Here is a 6,008-nt window from a genome sequence, read left to right on the forward strand (position 1 = left end):
AAAGAAGAGAACACCAATGGGCTCATCAAGTGGGAACTTGATAAATATTCATGGTACATTCATACAATGGTATATTTTCAGATATTTAAAAGAAGAAAATGTACTGATATGAAACATTCTCCAAGTTACATGCTTAAATGAAAATAGCAAGTACATACTGGAAAAAGTGTGTTACCTGTGATGGTTAATTTGAATTGTCAACTTGATTGGATTAAGAGATGCTGATAGCTAAGAGGCTTCTGGGTGTGTCAATGAGGGCATGTCTAGGAAAGATTGGAATGTGAGATAGTGAACTGAAGTGCAGACCCTCCCTAAGCATGGGTAGCACCACCCAATAGGATGGAATAAAAATTGGAACAAGGAAGCAGATGCAGTTGCAAACTTGGCTCTTCTTGATCAACTGTCTGAGGATATCAGACTCTCACTTCTTTACTCTTCCAAAATGAACTCTACCAGTGATTCTCCAGGTAGTTTCCAGAAGCCTCGGTCTTGGACTAGGGTAGCACTGTTGCTCTTCCTTGTTCTGGGGTTTCTGCATCTTGGGACTGTGCAGCTGCTGTTTCTTCCAGCTCTCTTTCTGCAGACAGCCATTGTGGACTATCCAGTTTTTGGTCGTGTAAGTCAATCTAATAAATCCCCTTTTATAATCATACTTTCTGTTGATTCTGTTCCTCTAGAGAACCCTAATACACTACCTTTTGTGTAAGAAATAAGATTACATATTTTCATTTAAATAAATAAATGCTAGGTATTGTATGAAAGGAGAGAGCATTAACACTCCCTCAGAGAAGGACAAAAGACAAGGATGGATGCGACATGCATATAGGTAAGGCACTGTCACCTTCTTCACAGCGTCTAACCATCCTTTTTTGGTTATACACAATGGAATATTATTCAGTCACAAAGAAGAATGAAATACTATCATTTGCAGGAAAATGGATGAAACTGGATAAAACAATGTTAAGCAAAACAAGTCAGACACAAAAACACAAGTATCTCATGTTTTTTCTGATGCATAAACTAAAAGGAAGAAAAAAACAGAACTACAACCAGAAAGTAGAAAAGGGACTACCAGGGACTGGAAAGTGTGCTTCAGTGGGGTTGGGGGGTAGAGATCAGGGGAAAGGGGTATTGGGGAAAGGATAGAAGAAGGGTGAATGGACATAATGTGTGATTATGTGTGAAATATCACAGTGAACCCCATTAACTTGTAAAATTAATATACGCTAAGAATAAGACTAAGATTTTAAAATGTTTTAAAGAAATAAATACATACTGGACTGGAGATGTAGCTCAGTGGTAGACCACTTGCCTAGTATTCATGAGGCCCTGGGAATATAATACTGAAAAGATATGTAAGAAATTAATATAAGAGATTGCTCTAACAGGGTGGACAAAGGTAGGGATAGGAGGAAAACTTTTAAATTAATATATTTTTGAAAAATGTTTAACCACATGAATGGATTATAGAGATAAAAATTTTAATTAAGTTTTAAAATAATTTATCCATTAGCTGATGTATTTGTGCCTTCCTCAACTCTTCTCTGCTTTAGCATCTGTCCAGTACAAGATCATATGGCACTTCTTCTATGTTGTCCAACTCATTCATATATGTTGTCCAACTCATTCATAACACTGGTATATGGCTTCTCACAATTGTCTCCCCAGGAAATGAATTTCAAAATATAATTTGTTACTGGAGGCCTAATACTTCCAGAGTGAAAGATAAGTTGCTGTCCCTTGGACTACAACTACTACCACCACCATGACCATAAAACAAAACAATAGAAGCACAAAGCTTGATAGGCCTTTTTGAATTGTGGAGGTCATTTGACGTCTACTCCATCTCACTTAATGAGCAACTTCTGAGGTTGTGAATTTTTACAGGGGAGCAGAGCAAAGGTTTGTAACAAATTCCAACTGAAGTGAAAGAGTGGTACAAAATTCCAAGAAATTAGATAACACTCAGAAACCGTAGCTAAAAAATGTGTTGCATAGTCTTCAGAAAGCTTCACTTGCTTTTTGCAGCAAAGCTATGTAAGTCTTGTTAGAGACCATGGATCACCAAGTGACTAGGTGACCTGAGATGTCCAGAATGAATTAGGTGCTATCTGACCCACCCAGGCATAAAGTTGAGTAACACAACATTAATTCAGCAATAAGTAGAAACTTTATATTTAAAAATCTGATACAGGTTGGAAAGGTGTAACACAAACAAGTAAGTATAGTGGCATATATGTCCTGGCAAGCCTGTAGACTTTTTTCTTTGGATTATCAACTACTTTTGAGAACCGGTAAAAAATTACATATGTTCTTTTTCCACAGAGATGGACCAATTCAAGTTGGTACATGGAGGCATATATCTGTATTCCCAGTTATTCACCTGGGAAAGCTGAGGCAAGAGGGTACTTGCACCCCAGTATTTGGGGCCAGCCTGGGAAACATACCAAGACCTTGTCTCTTTAAAAATAGTACCAATTTATTTATTTATTTATTTACTTATTTTGCAAATAATTTCAGAAGGTTCCATTTTCTAGGCTCATTTATTAGTACTTGGGCTTGTACCCATTATATTTTGAACACTTTCTTACCTCCTGGTACAATAAAGCATTCAAGATTAATCCCCTATTCTGCCCTACCCCTGGATCATCTATATTTTCAACGAGTTTCTTTTAATCTGGATATTAGGAATGCTCATTGTTATCAAGGTGTCAAAGCTTCTTGGCTCTATAAGTGAACAGAGAAAATACACACACATGCATGTGCACATACATGCATACGCACAATACATACATGTATTTGAAGGGGATCAGAACATTTCATTCCCGAATATGGCACTTGGGCATAAAGATTATTGTGAGTTAGGGGCTAGAGATATAGCTCAGTGGTAGAGAATTTGCCTAGCAGGCACAAGGCTCTGAGTTTCCTCCACACCACCACCTCCAAAATTTTTTTTTTTTTTGAGCTAAAGGCAACTAAAAATCAATAGGTGCAAGAATAATCCTTCGCTCACCTCTTATCTGCTTGAAGGTAGGGCATAAATTTCTCTTTGAGGAAAGTGCTCTCCCATCCCTCATATAGGGAGTGAAGAGTAACTCTGACCACCAGAGATGGGGAGTCAGTATCAAAACAAATGTCTGAGATTGGGCTGCCATAACAGAATACCATGAACTGGGTGACTGAAACAACATCTTGTTTCTCATGGTTGTGGAGGCTGGGAAGTTCAAGGTTAAGGTGCCAGTGGATCAGCATGGGTCTTCTTGCTGAATCTTCACAAGCCAGAGAGAGAGAGAGAGAGAGAGAGAGAGAGAGAGAGAGAGGGAGAGATCTTGTTTCCTTTCTCTTTTATATCATTAATCCTATCATGAGAGTCCCCACCTCATGACTTAATCTAAGTCTAATTTTTTAATATATAAAAAAGTACTCTAATTTTTGTCCTTAAAAACTCTCTAAAGCTACATGTGATTCGGTAATGAGACTGTACCAAACAATGGTCACAGAATTATCCATTTTATACTTTTTCTATTTTCTGATCACTCAGGAAAATGTTATCTGCTATGGTTGTTGTTGTTGTCACTTCACATTATTTTTATCCATGAATTCACAACAATCTGATAAGCAAGGGCTTTACCACTGAGCTATACCCCATCCCTAACTTCTATTTTCTGTTTTTACAATCTAATATTTAGATTTTTCCTGAAGCTCTCTCATCTAACTCTAATTACCTCTTAAAAGGGCTACCTCCAAATAACACCACATTCACCATAACGAACTGGAAGCGGGGGATGTTGGTGGTGGGGTGGGGGAACACAAACATTCAGTCTCTAGCAATGACTTTGCATAAACAGATCTTTCCAAAGTAGCTCTTATTTTCTATTATTTTTCCCTAATATATTTCCTAGTTATGCCCACAATTTGTCATACCTTGAAGCCCAAACCCATCTTTCTTTCTTATTGTAATTTTTGTGGTGTGGGGGATTGAACCTAGGGCCCTGCATATGCTAGGCAAGCACTCTAACACAGAGTTACAACCCTAGACCACCTTTCCTTTTTTTAAAGAGTATATATGCCCCCACTCCTAGTCTAATTCCTTCTTTGAGTTTGACTTCTTCTCTGGGAACTTTAATGCACATAAACATTAATAAAAAAAATTGTGGGGCTATTGTCTTATTAATCAATCTTTTGTTAAGTTTGGAGCCCGCAGGTCCTTAACCTGAGAGGGTAAAGAAAGTTTTTCCTCCCTAGACAAATTCAAATTATAACTTTCCTGGGATAGCCCAATAAAACTGGAGGGCAGGAGAGACATGCTATCCTTCTCCTCTGAGAGGACCCTCTCTCCCTTGAGAATGTCCTCTTTTCTTCTTTCCCATTCCTTCTTATAAACTCATTTGTTACTCTGAAGGACGTGTGAAATCTTTTGATTGCAAGAATCAGGGTTTGAAAAGAGCCTTCACATTGCCTCAGTTTCCCAAAAGATCCCAGTCCTGTGAGAGTTATATTTCTTTTGTAAATTTACAAAGTTTAAAATGTTCAGTTTACTTTCCCCTTTAGTGGATTTAATTCAACCTTTGAATATGTGGAACTATCACATGGTTCAAAAGTAAGAGGTTAAAATGGAACTGGAAACAGTTCAGTGATGGACCATTAGAGGTCCTGGGTTCTGTCCTCAGCAAGGCCAAGAAAAAAAAAAAAGCATTTAAAAGTAAACTCTAAGTTCTTTGACATTAACTTGGCATGTATGGTCTTTCAATATCTGACTCCTGCCTCCCTTGCCAGACTCATATCTCAAATTTTTTGGTGCTGGGGATTGAACCCAGGGCTTCAGCAAATACTAATCATGTGCTCTACCATTGTGCGTGTGTGATGCGGATGTTGCTATAAGCAGATTGGCCTTGACCTCGCAATTCTCCAGTTGGAACCTCCTGCATAGCTGGGATTACAAGCATTTACCACCACACCCACACCTACCCCCCCCCCCCACCACCTTTTCAAGTAACTAACTGGGTCTATGTTGCTCTGGCTGTACTGGAGTAGCTCGGTCTACAGATGCGGGTCATCACATTGGCTCCAAAACTTAACTTTTTCTTTTTAGGTGATGGAACTGAACACATGACTCCAACGTGCTGCACTTCCAAACTCTCACCTCCCACTCTACTCCAGCAATAGTGTATGCCTTGTAGTTGTCCTGCATATTCTCTATTCCTTCCCAGGCTGTCCTATTTGGAATTACTGTCCATCTAGCTTCTCTTCCAAAGTAGGGAAAATCTAGGAAAACTGCACCCTTTCTAAAATGGAAGCCTTTTCAAAAACTTAAAAATACGTAGTAAGTTGACATGACCGTTGTTATGACTAAAACATACAAAAGGAAACGGGTAAGGATCAAGTAGTGAAGTAGTAGAGGAAAGCGGCTGTTTTACTAACCCACCAATCAGTAGGTAGGCTGCGCTCCTGAAGCAAGACCTACTAGCATCTCTGGTTCCCGGTTATAAAAGGCAACTCGGTAGATATTCCACCTTCTAAAAACTCTTTCTCCTACCCCGCTAAACTAGTATCGCCGCCTCCACGTTCCCGTGTTAAAATTGCCTACCATTAGAAAAGCATCTGGAACAAGTTTATTCATCATTATTGAGCCAGCACCCAGAACTACGTCTAGCAGTTGACTATCAATAGAATTTATAGAATGTAGGACTCAATAACTGACCAAGCCTTCGCAGCACTTACTTTCCCTTTCACTAAAGAGTGCCCCAGATCCTTTGCTGCTTCCGCTCAGGTCCCGCCCCTTCCGTAGTGAAGCCCTGCTCCGCCCCGTCCTCGTCCACACCACTTTACGCCCCGCCCCTTTCCCTTAAGACCCACAGACGATTACAGGAGTTTGGCGCCAACCGTGTTTTTTTTCCCCCTTTCCAAAGGCGGGAACTAGTTGTGTGCGCCGGAACGTGCTTTGCGTCTGCTCTGATTGGTTGTGGGCGCTCCGTCCCGCCTCCGCGTCCTGATTCCGCGTTGGTATT

General features: G+C 39.8%; 1 non-coding gene across 1 annotated transcript; it reads left to right on the forward strand.

Annotated features, from left to right (window-relative positions):
- Positions 1-748: 748 nt before the first annotated feature.
- Positions 749-871, forward strand: LOC124989847 (U6atac minor spliceosomal RNA). The gene has a single exon (XR_007109661.1). It is a non-coding gene; the product is annotated as a U6atac minor spliceosomal RNA (small nuclear RNA).
- Positions 872-6,008: the final 5,137 nt, after the last annotated feature.

This window comes from Sciurus carolinensis, chromosome 7 (genome assembly GCF_902686445.1).
Source record: "Sciurus carolinensis chromosome 7, mSciCar1.2, whole genome shotgun sequence".
Taxonomy (NCBI): domain Eukaryota; kingdom Metazoa; phylum Chordata; class Mammalia; order Rodentia; family Sciuridae; genus Sciurus; species Sciurus carolinensis.